Below are 19,471 nucleotides of genomic sequence, written 5' to 3' on the forward strand. Positions count from 1 at the left end.
CCTAAGAATATCATTGAACAGAAATATAGAAACAATCTACAGACAGAAAGACTTCAAAGGCAACACGATGTCAATAAAAACCTATCTCTCAATAATCAGTCTCAAGGTGAATGGCCTAAATGCACCCATAAAATGACACAGGGTTGCAGATTGGATAAAACTACAGGACCCATCCATATGTTGTCTACAGGAGACCCACTTTGAACCTAAGGATACATCCAGACTGAAAGTGAAGGGACGGAGAAGCATCTTTCATACCAATGGGCCTCAAAAGAAGGCCGCGGTAGCAATTCTCATATCAGATAAATTAGATTTTAAACTAAAGACTGTAGTCAGAGATACAGAAGGACACTACATAATTCTTAAAGGGACTATCCGCCAAGATGGTCTAACAATTGTGACTATCTATGCCCCCAATATGGGAGCACCCAATTACATAAGAAAACTATTAATCAAGATAAAGAGTCATATTGATATGAATACAATAATAGTAGGAGATCTCAATACGCCTCTCTCAGAAATAGATAGATCATCGAAGCAGAAAATTAATAAAGAAATAAGAGCATTGAATGAAACATTGGACCAGATGGACTTCATAGACATACACAGAACATTCCACCCTAAAACAACAGAATACTCATTCTTCTCAAGTGCACATGGAACCTTCTCCAGAATAGACCACATACTGGGTCACAAAGGAGGACTCAACCGATACCAAAAGACTGACATTATTCCCTGCATATTCTCTGATCACAGTGCTTTGAAACTGGAACACAATCACAAGGAAAAGTTCAAAAGGAACTCAAACACCTGGAAGCTAAAGACCATCTTGCTTAAGAATGCTTGGATCAACCAGGAGATCAAAGATGAACTTAAACAATTCATGGAAACCAATGAGAATGAAGACACTTCAGTCCAAAACCTATGGGATACAGCAAAGGCGGTTCTAAGGGGGAAATACATAGCCATCCAAGCCTCCCTCAAAAACATTGAAAAATCCAGAATACACCAGCTGTCTCTTCACCTTAAAGAACTGGAGAATCAATAACAAATCAAACCAACTCCACATGCAAGAAGGGAAATAATCAAGATTAGAGCAGAGATCAATGAGTTAGAAACGAGAGATACAGTAGAACGTATCAATGAAACTAGAAGCTCGTTTTTTGAAAGAATCAATAAGATCAATAAACCATTGGCCACACTAATCCAAAAGAAAAGAGAGAAAGCCCAAATTAATTAAATTATGAATGAAAAGGGAGAGATCACAACTAACACCAAGGAAATAGAAACAATCATCAGAAATTATTACCAACAGTATATGCCAATAAGCTAAGCAACCTAGATGAAATGGATGCATTCCTGGAAAGCTACAAACTCCCAAAACTGAACCAGGAAGAAATTGACAACCTGAATAGACCAATATCTAGTAAGGAGATTGAAGCAGTGATCAAAAACCTCCCAAAAAACAAGAGCCCAGGACCTGACGGATTCCCTGGGGAATTCTACCAAACTTTCAAAGAAGAAATAACACCAATTCTCCTGAAGCTGTTCCAAAAAATTGAAGCAGAAGGAAAACTTCCAGACTCTTTTTATGAAGCCAGCATTACCCTGATCCCCAAACCAGGCAAAGACCCTACCAAAAAGGAGAATTTCAGACCAATATCACTGATGAATATGGATGCAAAGATTCTCAACAAGATCCTAGCAAACAGGATCCAGCAGCACATTAAAAAGATTACCTACCATGACCAGGTGGGATTCATCCCTGGGTTGCAAGGTTGGTTCAACATTCGCAAATCAATCAATGTGATAGAACAAATCAATAAGAGAAGAGAGAAGAACCACATGGTCCTCTCAATTGATGCAGAAAAAGCATTTGACAAAATCCAGCATCCGTTCCTGATGAAAACGCTTCAAAGTATAGGGATGGAGGGAACATTCCTGAACTTCATAAAATCTATCTATGAAAGACCCACAGCAAATATCATCCTCAATGGGAAAAAGCTTGCAGCCTTCCCGTTGAGATCAGGAACACGACAAGGATGCCCACTCTCACCACTCTTGTTCAACATAGTATTAGAAGTTCTAGCAACGGCAATCAGACAACAAAGAGAAATAAAAGGTATCCAAATTGGCAGGGAAGAAGTCAAACTCTCTCTCTGCAGATGACATGATTCATTCTATGGAAAACCCCAAAGACTCCACCCCCAAACTACTAGAACTCATACAGCAATTCAGTAACGTGGCAGGATACAAAGTCAATGTACAGAAATCAGTGGCTTTCTTATACACTAACAATGAAAATACAGGAAGGGAATTAGAGAATCGATTCCATTTACTATAGCACCAAGAACCATAAGATACCTGGGAATAAACCTAACCAAAGAGGTAAAGGACCTGTACTCGAGGAACTACAGAACACTCATGAAAGAAATTGAAGAAGACACAAAAAGATGGAAGACTGTTCCATGCTCTTGGATTGGAAGAATAAACATTGTTAAAATGTCTATACTGCCTAGAGCAATCTATACTTTTAATGCCATTCCGATCAAAATTCCAACGGTATTTTTCAAACAGCTGGAGCAAATAATCCTAAAATTTGTATGGAGCCAGAAGAGACCCCGAATTCCTAAGGAAATGTTGAAAAACAAAAACAAAACTGGCGGCATCACGTTACCCAATTTCAAGCTTTACTACGAAGCTGTGATCACCAAGACAGCGTGGTACTGGCATAAAAACAGACACATAGACTAGTGGAACAGAGTGGATAGCCCAGATATGGACCCTCAACTCTATGGTGAAATAATCTTCGACAAAACAGGAAAAAATATTCAATGGAAAACAGACAGTCTTTTCAATAAATGGTGCTGGGAAAACTGGACAGCGATATGTAGAAGAATGAAACTCGACCATTCTCTTACACCGTACACAAAGATAAACTCGAAATGGATAAAAGACCTCAACGTGAGACAGGAATCCATCAGAATCCTAGAGGAGAACATAGGCAGTAACCTCTTTGATATCAGCCACAGCAACTTCTTTCAAGATATGTCTCCAAAGACCAAGGAAACAAAAGCGAAAATGAACTTTTGGGACGTCATCAAGATCAAAAGCTTCTGTACAGCAAAGGAAACAGTCAACAAAACAAAGAGGCAACCCACAGAATGGGAGAAGATATTTGCAAATGACAGTACAGACAAAAGGTTGACATCCAGGATCTATAAAGGACTCCTCAAACTCAACACGCACAAAACAGATAATCATACCAAAAAAATGGGCAGAAGATATGAACAGACACTTCTCCAATGAAGACATACAAATGGCTATCAGACACATGAAAAAATGTTCATCATCACTAGCCATCAGGGAGATTCAATTTAAAACCACATTGAGATACCACCTGACACCAGTTAGAATGGCCAAAATTAGCAAGACAGGAAACAACGTGTGTTGGAGAGGATGTGGAGAAAGGGGAACCCTCTTACACTGTTGGTGGGAATGCAAGTTGGTGCAGCCACTTTGGAGAACAGTGTGGAGATTCCTCAAGAAATTAAGAATAGAGCTTCCCCATGACCCTGCAATTGCACTGCTGGGTATTTACCCCAAAGATACAGATGTAGTGTAAAGAAGGGCCATCTGTACCCCAATGTTTATTGCAGCATGTCTACGGTCGCCAAACTGTGAAAAGAACCAAGATGCACTTCAACGGATGAATGGATAAGGAAGATGTGGTCCATATACACAATGGAGTATTATGCCTCCATCAGAATGGATGAATACCCAACTTTTGTAGCAACATGGACGGGACTGGAAGAGATTATGCTGAGCGAAATAAGTCAAGCAGAGAGAGTCAATTATCATATGGTCTCACTTATTTGTGGGGCATAACAAAGAACACGGAGAACATGGGGAGATGGAGAGGAGAGGGCGTTGAGGGAAACTGGAAGAGGAGATGAACCATGAGAGACTATGGACTCTGAAAAACAACCAGAGGGTTTTGAAGGGGCGGGGGGTGGGGGTGGGAGGTTGAGGAACCAGGTCGTGGGTAATAGGGAGGGCACTGACTGCATGGAGCACTGGGTGTGATGCCAAAACAATGAACACAGTTATGCTGTAAATAAACAAATTTAAAAAAAAAAAAGAATTCCTCAAACTCAACACCCCAAAACCAGATACTCATGTCAAAAAATGGGCAGAAGACATGAACAGACACTTCTCCAATGAAGACATACAGATGGGTAACAGACACATGAAAAAAAAGTTCATCACCATTAACCATCAGGGAGATTCAAATCAAAACCACATTGAGATACCACCTTACACCAGTTAGAATGACCAAAATTAACAAGACAGTAAACAAGTGTTGGAGATGATGTGGAGAAAGGGGAACCCTCTCACACTGTTGGTGGGAATACCAGTTGGTGCAGCCACTTTGGAGAACAGTGTGGAGATTCCTCAAGAAATTAAAAATAGAGCTTCCCTATGACCCTGCAATTGCAGTACTGGCTATTTACCCCAAAGATACAGATGTAGTGAAAAAAAGGGCCATCTGTTCCCCAATGTTCTTAGCAGCAATGGCCACAGTCGTCAAACTGTGGAAAGAACCATGATGCCCTTCAACAGACGAATGGATAAGGAAGATGTGGTCCATATATCTATGGAGTATTATGTCTCCATCATAAAGGATGAATACCCAACTCTTGTATCAATATGGATGGGACTGGAGGAGATTATGCTGAGTGACATAAGTCAAGCAGAAAGAGTTAATTATCATATGGTTTCACTTACTTGTGGAGCATAAGGAATAACACAGAGGACATTGTGAGATGGAGAGAAGAAATGAGTTGGGGGAAATCAGAGGGGAAGACAAAGCATGAGAGACTGTGGTCTCTGAGAAACAAACTGAGGGTTTTGGAGGGGAGGAGAGTGGGTGTTTGGGTGAGCCTAGTGGTGGGCATTATGGAGGGCACGTATTGCATGGAGTGCTGGATGTGGTGCATAAACAATCAATTTTAGAACACTGAAAAGAAATAAAATTAAATAAAATGAAAAAAAATTGGGTGTAGAATTGAGTGATCCATCACTTACATGCAACACCTGGTGCTCATCACAAGTGCCCTCCTTAATACCAATCACCCATTTAACCCATCCCCCACCCATGCACCTCCCTTCCAGCAAACCTCAGTTTGTTCTCTATAGATAAGTGTCTGTTTTATGATTTGCCTGTCTCTTCTCCAACCCCATCTTCATCTGTTTTGTTTCTTAATTCCACATATGACTGAAATCATATGATATATGTATTTTCTCTGAATGACTTACTTCACTTAGCATAATACTCTCTAGCTCCATCCATGTCATTGCAAATGGAAAGATTTCATCCTTTTTGTAGCCTGGAATAAATATATATATATATATATATATATATATATATATACCACTTCTTTATCCATTCCTCAGTTGATGGGCTCTTTCCATAATTTGTATATTATTGATAATGCTGCTATAAACATTGGGGTGCATGTATCCCTTTGAATCAGTATTTTTGTATCCTTTGAGTAAATACCTAGTAGTGCAGTTGCTGGATTGTTTCTTGCACATAAACAAAAATTAGTTCAAAATGGATGAAAGACCTAAATGTGAGACAGGAAGCCAACAAAATCCTAGAGGAGAACATAGACAGCATAGACAGCAACCTCTTTGACCTCAAGTGTAGCAACTTCTTACTAGATATATCTCCTTGGTCAAAGGAAACAAAAGCAAAAATGAACTACTGAGACTTCATCAAAAGAGAAATCTTCTGCACAAAGGTTGCACAAAGGCAACCTTTGGAATGGGAAAAGATATTTGGAAGTAACACTTCTTATATATAAAGAATATATATAAATATATAAAGAACTTATACAACTCAACACACAGAAAATAAACAAGGGGCACGTGGGTGGTTCAGTGAGTTGAGCATCCAACTCTTGATCTCATCTCAGGTCTTGTTATCAGCGTTATGAATACAAGCCCCAGTTAAAAAATGGGCAGAAGTCATGAATAGACATTTTTCCAGAGACATACAGATAGCCAACACAAATAAAAAGATGCTCAAAAAAATCACTGATCATCAGGCTAATACAAATTAAAACCACAGTGAGATATCACCTCACACCCATCAGAATGGCTAAATTTAACAACACAGGAAACAACAGATGTTGGTGGGGTTGTGGAGAAAGGGGAACTCTCTTACACTGTTGGTGGGGATATAAAATGGAAAAGCAGCAAGATTTTTGATATGTAGGCTCTAGGCAATTGTCTTAGCTCAGTCACACCATCTTCAACAAAAAAACATGCTGCCAAATGTCTGCCACAATAAAATTATAAACTATTATATCTAATTTAGAGGAAATTTACAGAGTAATAAAGCACAAATTCTAAATGCTTAATTTTAAAAAGATGTTGTATTTTTCATAAAGAATTCAGTTCTGTGTGATATTATAATCTTACCCCATTGAAATAAATATCCACTGAAGTTGACTTTCATCACACAGCACTCAGAAACTACCCTAGACATTGCCTTCTAGGAAAACTGGAAAGCCAGGGCTAATTTCTGTAACTTCAGATCTCTTGTATTTTGCAGAGTTTGAAAAGAACAAATTTAAAATTTGCCTTAAGATCAATTATATATTTATTATTCTCCTCAAGGCACCTATCACCTCTTTGTTTCTCAGACTGTAAATAAAAGGATTTAACAGGGGAATTATTATTTTATAAAATACAGAATATATTTTATCTTGATTTTCAGCTAGTCCAGACCCAGGACGCACATACATGAAGAAGAGAGTGCCATAGAACAAAGAGACAGAGAGCAGGTGGGCGCTGCACGTGGAGAAAGCTTTGCTCCTGCCCTTTTCAGATTTCTTTTTCAGAATTGTGAGGAGGACATAGGAGTAAGAGATGATAATTATCATAAAAGTGATATATTGTATAAAGACTGAAAATATAAAAATCAGGAGCATATTAACTTTTGTTCAGTACAAGAAATCTTAAACAGTTGTAAAATTTCACGGTAGAAATAATGTATTACATTGGACTTGCAGAAAGTTAATCTAAATAATAAACTAACATTCATCATAGGATGACGAAACCCAGTAATATAGGAAACACTTAATAATTGAATGCAGAAGATATTGGACATCACCACTGGGTAAAGCAAAGGTTTGCATATGGCTACATAGCGGTCATAGGCCATCACGACCAGAAGGAAACATTCTGTGTTGGCACTGGAAGCAAAAATATAAAATTGGGTGATGCATTCAACCAGGGATATCATATGATTGTTAGATAAAAAATTCATTAGCATCCTGGGAGTCACAGAGGATGAGGAACAAGCATCTGCAAAGGCCAAACTGCCAAGGAGTAAGTACATGGGGGTGTGAAGGTGAGGGTCCTTCCAAATGAGAAAAATTAGTCCAAGGTTGCCCAACATGATTGTGAAGTAGAAGACCAAGAACATCAGGAACAGGGGGACTTGAAGCCCTGGAAGATTTGTAAGTCCTGTGAGAATAAACTCAGTCACCTGTGTTTTGTTTCCATCAGATTCACAGAAGCTGATCACTGAAATGAAAGAATAATTAAAGAACACAGTCATACAATACCATGAAAATAGTCACATTTTATTTGAAAACAAATTTATCTTCCCTGTTCATGTATCCCTTTTAATCAGAACATATACTTTTACATTCAATTATTCTTTATAAACAATATGTATTTGGACAACTGTCCCTAAAAATTAGGGCGAATATATATGACATATATATGAAATTCATTATTATATAAGAGAAGTGGGCTTATTTTTTTTATTTGGAAAAAAAATGATTGTAATTTAATAATCATCATCTAATTTTAAAATCTTTAAAAATAGAAATAGACAGGAATCCATCAGAATCCTAGAGGAGAACATAGGCAGTAACCTCTTCAATATCAGCCACAGCAACTTCTTTCAAGATATGTCTCCAAAGGCCAAGGAAACAAAAGCGAAAATGAACTTTTGGGACTTCATCAAGATCAAGAGCTTCTGCACAGCAAAGGAAACAGTCAACAAAACAAAGAGGCAACCCACGAAATGGGAGAAGATATTTGCAAATGACGCAAATGACAGTACAGACAAAAGGTTGATATCCAGGATCTATAAAGGACTCCTCAAACTCAACACGCACAAAACAGATAATCATATCAAAAAATGGGCAGAAGATATGAACAGACACTTCTCCAATGAAGACATACAAATGGCTATCAGACACATGAAAAAATGTTCATCATCACTAGCCATCAGGGAGATTCAAATTAAAACCACATTGAGATACCACCTGACACCAGTTAGAATGGCCAAAATTAGCAAGACAGGAAAAAACATGTGTTGGAGAGGATGTGGAGAAAGGGGAACCCTCTTACACTGTTGGTGGGAATGCAAGTTAGTGCAGCCATTTTGGAGAACAGTGTGGAGATTCCTCAAGAAATTAAGAATAGAGCTTCCCCATGACCCTGCAATTGCACTGCTGGGTATTTACCCCAAAGATACAGATGTAGTGTAAAGAAGGGCCATTTGTACCCCAATGTTTATTGCAGCAATGGCTACGGTCGCCAAACTGTGGAAAGAACCAAGATGCCCTTCAACGGATGAATGGATAAGGAAGATGTGGTCCATATACACAATGGAGTATTATGTCTCCATCAGAAAGGATAAATATGCAACTTTTGTATCAACATGGATGGGACTGGAAGAGATTATACTGAGTGAAATAAGTCAAGCAAAGAGAATGAAGCATCATATGGTTTCACTTATTTGCAGAGCATAAGAAATAACAGAGGACATGGGGAGATGGAGAGGAGAAGGGAGTTGAGGGAAATTGGAAGGGGAGGTGAACCATGAGAGACTATGGACTCTGAAAAACAACCTGAGAGTTTTGAATTGGGGGTGGGGTGAGAGGTTGGGGGAGCCAGGTGGTGGGTATTAAGGAGGGCACATATTGCATGGAGCACTGGGTGTGGTGCAAAAACAATGAATACTGTTACGCTGAAAAAAAATAAAAAAAAAAAGAAATCGAATTTTTAAAAATATGCTAGCTGCACCTGGGTGACTCAGGTGGTCAAATGTCCAACTCCTGATTTCAACTCAGGTCATGATTTCAAGTTTGTGAGGTTGAGCTCCCCATGGGGCTCTGCACTGTGCATGGAACCTGCTTAGGATTCTCTCTCCCCCTCTCCCTCTGCACCTCACCCCAACTCACGTGTGCACCTGAGCTCTCTCTTTCTGTAAAAAGAAAAAAATTGGGAACAAAATATGCTAAAGATTACTTATCAAAACCAATCTCATACATTCTAAATAATGTAGCATCTCCCTCAAATTAAGAACAGATTGAAATGCTTACTTTGACCATTATTGTATGGTATTTTTCTAGAAACTGCAATACATCTAAAAGATGAAAGTAATATAATAAAGATATAATGAAATGTCATAATAATTGTAGGAAATAAATTCATTATTTTTCTAACTTTATATTATTATACTTTATATTTATAATAATATAATATTATTTATAAAATAATAATTTATAAAATTTATAAAAAATAAAAATTTATAAAATATAAAAATTTATAATTTATAATTATATATATATTTATAAAATATAAAAATTTATAATTTATAATTATAAAATATAAAAATTTATAAAATAATAATATTTATATTATTATACTAGGACTTTAATAAGCACCAGATGAAGGATGAATACTTATAGAATCACTAGATTTTTTTCTTTGCAAGCAAGGAAGAGAAATAAAAGGGAAATATATCAATTATAATAACTGTACACTTTAAAATATTTTTAAAATATGTGAGACCTATGTGAATTAAATAGGAAAAACTTACCGAAGAATATTATAAAATTTCTAAAGAAATAGATGGCCAAAATATGTTCTCAGATAAGAATACTTAGTATTATAAATATGCCAGTAGAATTTTATTTTTAGTTGTAACCCTAATTGCTTTTTAATGTGATAGCATAAGCATAAAATTCTTATGAAATAAAGGTATTTTGAGACAAGGAAAATATGAATCGTATGAAAGTCAAGTATGCAGTAATGTTAAAACATAAAGCCATTTAATACTATGTAATGTGACATGGAAATAGGAAAATATAGTAGTAAAACCAAATAAAGACTTCAAAGATTGATTCAAGTGTATTTGTTGGAATTTAATATAGTACATGGATGATTTTTCAACTGAGAATGATGATTTATTCAATAATATTATGACTATATTTGCCTATCTGGGGAAAAAATAAGAATGACTTCCTTTTCTATGCTTGCTTTAAATTGCAATTGGATTATGGTACCTGGGTGTCTCACTTGGTTAAGTGTCCAACTCTTGATTTCAGTTCAGGTCATGATTTCAGAGTCCTGGGATCGAGGCACAAGTCTGCTCAGCAGGGAGCCTGCTTCCCCTCTCTGTCACTGTCTGCCTACTTGTGACCTCTCTCTCTGTCAAATAAATAAATAAAATCTTTTAAAATAAATAAATAAAATCTTTTTAAATATAAAAAATAAAATCTAAAATTGGTATTGAATCAAGGACTTCAAAGTAAAAGAAATTTTAAAAAATTAAGCTTTCTAAGAAAATTCATAAAATAAATATAATTAAATATATTACAAAACCTTTGACTAGGGATGCTTGGGTGTCTCAGTTGGCTAAGCATCTGCCTTCCACTCAGGTCATGATCCCAGAGTCCTGGGATTGAGGCCTACATAGGATTGCTTGCTCAGTAGGGAGCCTACTTCTCCCTCTCCCTATGCCTATTGTTCCCCCTGCTCATGCTCTTCTCTCTCTTTCTCTCTCTCAGTCAAATAAATAAATAAAATGAAAAAAAATTGACTAATATAAGAAAGCCATAATAAAGAAAGATAAAATATGGATATATTTAATCTAATGTTTAAAGTCATTAAAATAGAGTGTGTATCAAATCTTCCACAAGGTAAAAGATGAATAAGACTTTGGAAGAATATGTGTAATTAATATAGGAGGTAAAATATTAGTATTTATCGAACGCAAAGAAATATTATTTATTGGTAAGAAATGTCAAGTAAGTCAATGAAAAAATAAAATAAGAATTGAAAGTGCAGATCACAGAAAAATATGCCAAAACATTCAATAAATGTGGGAAAAGATGTTCACATTTCCCAATACTCAAGATGTGCAAATAAAATAAGACATTATTTTTCATCCCTCAGATTAGCAAAATCTACTGGTTGTCAGAATATGAAAAGGCCATTCTCACACTTACTGGTAAAAATGTAAATTACTAAGACTTTGAAAAATAATTTGGCAATATTTTTTAAAAAATAAAAATACACATACTTTTCAACTCAGTGATCTATGCCTTCAATCCATTCTATAGCAGTAACATATCATTTCATAGGGAGAGAAGTCTACTGCAGCATTGTTCATGGTGGCAAAAGACTGGAAATAATATGTAACCAACAGGATGAAGCAATGGTTGAACAAATCCTGGCATAATCATACTAATCAATATTATGGCAGTCATTTAAAATGTTATTGCTCTACCACTTTTCTCAAAGTAATTTCCATAATTATTTGGAATATGAGAAAAATAAAATGCAAAGAAATTTTTTAATATTATCCCATTAAACAAACAGGCAACAAAGTCTTAAAATTCCCACTCTGTATACTTATGAACACATCCACATATATACATTTGCAAACAACCATATGAATATAAAGACTGTGTGAAATGATAGACCCTAGCTTGTTAATATTTATTTCTGCTATAGGTGATAGGAGAGTAATAAAACAAAGGAGGGGGAATTAAACAGTACCTCCAAAACAGTTTTTGTGATAAAGACACAATGTAAAATGTCATTCTATTTATACAATTATAGATTCTCATATGTGGTCAAAGACATATATTTAAGGATAATCATAAGAGTTTTAATAGTGAAGAAGAGAAAAGGAAACAGGGATAATAATACTATTACTGTATTTGTAGGCATCAATATTTTAATGAAAAAAATAAGAATAAATAATAAGTAAATTTTATTTTACAGATTTTCTGTATTGTAAAATAGAGAAAAAAATATGGGATTATGTAGCACATGTTTTGAATATTCTTGGCCATATCTGAATTCATCCATTGAGAGTAATAGCTCTCTCTCTCATTCTCTCTTACTCAAAAGGTTTTTGTAAATAAATAAGGTTAGATATACAAACACAATAAGCTTTTAAAATTTTTTTTTCATGTTCAGGTGTCTTTCTTTTTGATATGTTAGTAAATATTTTATAATTTCACCAACATTACAGATGGAATATTTGATGTGGCCTTTAAATAATTTGTTTGACTTTGTTCTGTGACCTCAAATTTTTGCCTACGATTAAATCCAAAAGAAGAGATCACAAGATATTTAGAAGTGAATGCACTTAGGTCTTAGACTCTTAGATCATCTACAAGAAAAAATCTGCCTGTAATTTGATGTGTAAATTCATTGTTTGTCAGAGTAAAATGAATAACCCAATTTTATATATTTACTTCCTGCTGATTAAAATACAAAAATTTTACCTATTTACCAAAATTGTATTGTTTGCCTTTAAAATAGGTACATAGGCAAGGTTTTTCTTAATGGTTCAACATTAGGGAGAAGAGTGAGTTATTTTCCATCTTCTCTGAGAATAGAATAAGAAAATTTTATCTTTAAAAATTTATCTTTGGGGCGCTGGGTGGCTCAGTCATTAAGCGTCTGCCTTCTGCTCAGGTCATGATCCCAGGGTCCTGGGCTAGAGTCCCACATTGGGCTTCCTGCTCCGTGGGAGGCCTGCTTCTCCCTATCCCACTCTCCCTGCTTGTGTTCCCTCTCTTGCTGTGTCTCTCTCTGTCAAAAAAATAAATAAAATCTTTTTAAAAAATTATCTTTTAAAGTATATACCCCTGAGAAGCTGTGGAAATATAATACATGCAGCACAGAGACTAACTGAAATGTCTCCTCTTAAAAATTGGCCTTAATGGGGGCGCCTGGGTGGCTCAGTGGATTAAGCCTCTGCCTTCTGCTCAGGTCATGATCTCGGGGTCCTGGGATCGAGCCCCGCATGGGGCTCTCTGCTCCGCAGGGAGCCTGCTTCCTCCTCTCTCTCTGCCTGCCTCTCTGCCTACTTGTGATCTCTCTCTCTGTCAAATAAATAAATAAAATCTTTAAAAAAAAATTGGCCTTAATGGACATTGATGGCAAGTCATTTAATTTTCAAGGGGGAGGTTTTGTTCTGAATGAGCATACTCTGATTCCTTGACAACTTTAAACCCATAATTGATACACCCTATTTTCCTAATTAGTCAAGGGCTATTAAGGACTTGGATTTTTTCTATATCTATCTATCTACCTATCTATCTCTATATTATATATATTTATATGTGTGTATAACTATATATATATTTTTAGATAGATGATAGATAGATGTAGATATACATTGTGTGTGTGTGTGTGTGTGTGTGTGTGTGTCCCTATGAACACACACACACACAGATATATACACACATATACCCATTTGGAATTAAGAGGCTGAAGAATATTATTAGTGGTGACTTTTAGTTATCTTTTCACAATTCCATTAACAAGGAATTTTAAGCAATATAACTTAATTTTCTTTAGCCTGACAAAGAAATTTATCCATAATATGAAATAATCTTTGAAACTTTTCAGTTATTATCATTATTTTTTCATTTGCCTCATTTCTCTCTTATCTTGTTATTATTAAAAAGAAATATTATATGTGTCTCTTCAACAGTCAAACATTTAGTACTCATGACAAGCATCCAGAATTGTCTATCCTGAAGAGAAACAGAAAATCTCATAGGGTTGCCAGGATTTTCATTTCTAACCTGGATATTTCATTATCAAATAAGCAAATTGAAAAACTACAAATAATGGAAATTAGATCCTAATGCCCTCACTCAGTTTCTTTAAGTCTTTTGGAGAGAGAAATTATGGGTATCTTGAATGAAAAATGGTGGGTTTCCAAAGGGGAAAAACAATGTAAATTTCCCTCTATCATACTTCACATTGTTGGGGCCAGTCATCTTTATAAATTACCAAACTGATGAAGCTGCTGGCTGTTTTCATGTCCACAGCTGTACTTCATCTTGGAAACTTTAAATGAAGAAGAGTGGAAGATGCAGAATGAAGCAGTGATTCCTTGGCAAAGATTTTCCTTGGAAACCTCAACGGTGGGGACATGTTTATTTGTAGTTTTTTTCAAATCTATTCATGAAAAAGAAAAAAAAATAACTTTGGAATTCCCTCAGTGAAAGCTACCATTGGATTCCCTGTAGGACTGAAGGGGAAGCTGTTCTACTAGGCATTGTGAGCTAATCAGGGAATAACCCAGACACACCAGGTGTGACAATTAGAAGCACACTTTGTGTCAATAGAGTGCCCTGCAAGGGCGACTTGACAAACTGCCCCTGAGCAGTTTTTATGTCATATGAATTTCCTTTCTCTTATTTCTCTTGGTGTTGTCACATTCCAAACACCTGAGAGTTTCTTTCAGTGTTTCTAAGACTCATGAAACTCAGAATGTACAGATCCAAAAGCAGTCTTTTCCAACCCTATCACCAAATGTGGCCTCATCCTGCCATCCCATTTTCAGTTAATGGCATCATCATTATCCCATTTTTAAAGAAAGAAACCTGATATTCATCCCTTGACACTGAATTCCCCTTGAAACCCTGTCAAAACCATTATCAAACCCATGGCTTTTATCTCCTTAATATCTGTTGTAACCATCCACTTCTCTCAAAAGTCTATCGTCCACCTAGAATACTGACATAACACTTTAATAATCTATGTGCACTTTCTAATATTTTCTCCTACCATTGTCTGCATTTGGGTCAATGTTACCTCTATAAAATACCAAACCACTGAGATCAGCACCATTCTCACACCCATGGATGCAACTGCATTTAAACCCTTAAATATAATTTATGATCATTCTTAGAATAAAGATCAAAATCTTTAAGCCTGTATATCCCTTCCCTCATCCTAAAACTTATCCTATTATCCTCTATACAAAAGTTCAGTGTGATATAGCTAATATATTCATTTAGGTGAATGACTCTGATATTTCAGAATTGATCTAAAGAGCTGAAATTAAAAATCAAAATTACAGTAAATTAAAAAGTTAAAATATCATGACTTCTGTATGCAGTGTTGATGAGGAAAAAATTCAGAGTTTGTTTTTCTAATCTTAGTGTAAGTGTAATTTTATTTTACAGATTTTCTGTATTGTAAAATAGAGAAAAAATATTGGGGCATCTGGGTGGCTCAGTCAGTTAAGCATTTGACTATTGATTTCAGTTCAGGTCATAATCTCAGGGCCCGGAGATTGAGCCCTGCTTTGGACTTCCATGGAACATGGAGCCTGCTTCAGATTCTCTCTCTCATCTCCCCCTCCCCTCTCCAGCTCTCTCTCTTTCTCCCTTTCTAAAAGAAAAGAAGTAAGTCCTCCTTAAATAGTGGTTGAATTGCCAGCATCTCTCCAAGGCCATTAGAACTCTACCTGACATGCTGCCTCTGTGAAAAGAGTACACACACCCTTTTGTGATAAGGCCAACAGGGCTCAAGAACCCAGTAGAAGTCTGACAGTGCCTACCGGTTGGCACTACATTTTCTGCAGTAATGTGAACAGGTCATAAGATCTTCAAACGGGTCATAAGATAATGAAAAACAATAGTTATAAACATGCTTCCACTCTCTTGGACATAGTAAAGCATACAAAAAAAAATCTGATCTAGGTATGAGATAGTAAAATCCTGAGTTTCTGGAAGATGATAGGATTTATGGCTCAGCTGTCTTGAGCTGCAAAGGCTCCCTGTGAGAAATACCTGTTATGTAGTAACCATGAGATTCACCCAGTGAAAAGGGAAATTACGCTGTCTATGGGTAGTTTTTTGGATTATGCAAATTTAATACCAAGGGCTTTATAGTTATTTGTTAGAGCACTAACTCTTAAACATTGCATTATATTTTACTCTTGGCCACAGAGGCTCTCTTACGAGTTAAGCCAAAAAGCTTCATTCCCCCCACCCTCCTTCAGAATAACCTAATTCTCTCTTACTCAAGCAGTGTCGGGGCCTTCATTCCAACTTCAGACTTTTGGTGTGGTTGACTTCTGTCACCATTTTATACAACACAAATCCTGGGCCTGATGACTGCACCAGACTCCTGAATTCAGTTAATTAATGATGTCTTTTATTCCCAGGTGGTAGTTTGTTGAATATACATAGAGGAAGCCTGGTGTGTTGAAATGAGAAGTGAAGTTATAAGGAACTGCCTCTGTTATTTCTGTGTCCTATAGCACTAACACTCCTCATTTGCAAAAAATGAAGATGTTTGACTAGAGGATCCTAACTGCTTTACAAGGCTACTCTTCATTGTACCTGGAATTCTAAGGATTTTTTGCCTTTGGGGATCTAAGACCATTTAGGAATTAGAAAAGTAGAGATGGGGAAAAAATATTCATTCTTTCTTGATTTGGCTGTAATTCAGTACCCCCCCCCTTTTTTTAGTGTATCACTGAGAGTGGGAAGGTAGAAATTTATGGGATAGATTTCCCTATGTAAAAAGCAACCTTATTCTTAACTACTAGAAGAAATAAATTATCCTTCTGAATAAGTATGTTCCACACACTGAGTTTTTAATCTTTTCTTTAGACCTTGGATCAATGAGGAAGTGACACAGCAGCAATTTGAAGTTTTATTCTTCTCCCTGTAGCTTAGAATACTGATTAATTAATATTTAACATATTGACATAAATTTACCCCACAATATTTCCATTGAACTGCTGTAATTTTGTCTCAGTACAATGAAATGTCCTGGTGAAATCAGAAAATCAGTCCGCTACTGATAGGGCAGTTTTTCTTAATGATGACATTCATAGAAACAAGGTTCCATTAGGTTGGGTGATGGAGTGTGATGGTAAATTTACATTTATCACCTAATTTTCCTTTTTCTCAGATTTCTTAGGATGGCTAAGGCATCATATTTCTTTATTGATAATGTTGTCTAACATTCCATGGGCATGCCCATATATAAGATCATGCATTCAAATACAGTTCAGCTCTTACCAAGTTACTCTAGCCAAAAATCTTCTGAGTCCTTATTGCAATTTGAATAAAGCCCCAAATCCTCAGCCATTCAAAACTTCTTCAAACTTTTTTTCCAACCTACCTTTTCAAGTTTATCTCCAAAATTTACATGCACCAAAGCTACAAAAGATATTCAGATATCCCAGGATAATGAACAATCTCTAATAGATAATTTGTTGTTGTTGTTGTTGTTTTAATTGTACTTGTTTGTTTGCGACTCGGCGGTAGGGGCAGAGGGAAAGGGAGAAGCTAAACAGGGAGTCTGACACAGGGCTCCATCCCAAGACCCTGAGCATGACCGGAGCCCACTGCAGACTCAACCAACTGAGCCACCCAGGTACCCCATCTAATAGGTAATTTGTGATGAATTCTAACATTCAACAACCTATTGCACACATGTCAAATGTCCATTATCATTTCTCCTATCAGTTTTATTACAAATAGGTAATATTTCCTCTGCTATATGATCACTGATTTACATCATAAGATGACCACTCATCTGGTCCATACAGAAATTTTAGTAGTTTGAGTAGCTAACCTTATTAATATCATAGTCTCAGATATTTTTAACTAAACATGGCATTCATAATGACAATATAAGCCATAGTCACATGGCCTGATCCCATGCATCATTAGGCATGGAATGGATGTATATAGAAATAGAAAAAACAGAAACAATTAAAAAATGATGAGAGGACTATAGATTGAAAGGTCGTGAATTATGTGACTTCTCGAATCCACTGTTGCCAAGGTGGTACCCACACATAATATCAACTGAACACCTAGACCCACAGACCTACTTTAGGTCCAGTGGAAGTAGTGTTATAGGAGACACATAGAGTTTAATAAATTATTCTCCAGTATAAACACTAGTTTATAAACAGAATTTTCTGTAAAAATGTATATTAAACAATATAGAAACCTGGGTATTGCTATCTAAGAATCATACATAGGAAAGAAATATAGCAGAAACAGAAAAGCATCATTCATTTATTTATACAAATATTATTGCTTTATTTTTCATGAAAATACAAGAATATAAATAAGGAAGTCAAAAAGCATACAATAGATACCATGTTCTAAGGAAAAAAGCATAAAGACATAGGAAAATATAAGAAAGTGTTTAATTTAATCAGTCTCTCTAAAATGAGACATCATTATTAGAAGAACAATTAGAAGCATTGAAAATTTTCAGGTGGTTTGTAATTACTATAAAATAATTTTGGGAGTGCCTAGGTGGCTCAGTCTATTAAGCCTCTGACTCTTAATCTCAGCTCGGGTCTTGATCTCAGGGTCCTGAGTTCAAGCCCCACATTAGGCTCCACACTGGGCTTGAAGCCTACTTTAAAAAAAAATAATTTTGTACAAATAGTAATTCTAATAATGATTTTTTCATTGATATTATCTGTCAGAACAAAAGTGGCAATTAATACTTATCAAAAATTTTTAACTATTTGTGAAACTTATGCAAGGTATATGTTTATATGCTTAGACAAATATTTTAATGTTAGTAGGGAGGATACTTACTTAAAAGTACTTTTTTAAGTGGCTGTAATTACCTTAAAATGCTATAAAAACTTTTGTTTTTAAAACTCATGAACTTGATATTATTTAATCACAAATAATTTTTGTACGTAAAAGTCTTACAAAGCAAGAATAATGCAACTGGAAATGGTTTGGTTTTATGGAAGACTTTTAAAAGACTACATCTGCTTCAGTTTCCAAAAATGTTATCATTGGAGTTAGAGTTCTCATGCATTTACTCATTCAATTATTATCTACTGAGATGATGATATAATAGTAAATGCAACTGAAATATTGCTTCATTCTTGACTATAATCAAAATCATATATTCTGACAAACTATCTGGGTATTTAGAAGACTTAATTGCTTAATGTCATCAACCATATTTTTATGACATAATCATATAAAGTTTACACATTTTCCATTTTTTCAATAAAAAAAGTTATTGAATATTATCAATATGCAAGATGTCCTATTAGGTGTTGTACTCATTTAAACAAAAATTGAAAAAAATAGTAGGAACATTTTATTTGAAAAACAAATATTCCTCTCTCATTTTATTAGTCCACCTTAAATTTGTTTCTTCTTCTGTATAAAAAGAGATTTAACAGAAAATTTCAATAATGTACAGCAAAGAATACATTTTGCCCTACTCTTCATCTGGGCCAGATTCAGGACTCATGAATCTGAAAAAGAGCATTATAGTAGAACAAGAGAACAGTGAATATATGGGCACCACTGTGGGGAAGGAATAGCTT

General features: G+C 35.6%; 1 pseudogene; it reads right to left on the reverse strand.

The window, feature by feature from the left end:
* Window positions 1–6,662: 6,662 nt before the first annotated feature.
* Window positions 6,663–14,185, reverse strand: LOC123940764 (annotated as a pseudogene).
* Window positions 14,186–19,471: the final 5,286 nt, after the last annotated feature.

The sequence above is a fragment of the Meles meles genome, chromosome 4 (assembly GCF_922984935.1).
Source record: "Meles meles chromosome 4, mMelMel3.1 paternal haplotype, whole genome shotgun sequence".
NCBI lineage: Eukaryota > Metazoa > Chordata > Mammalia > Carnivora > Mustelidae > Meles > Meles meles.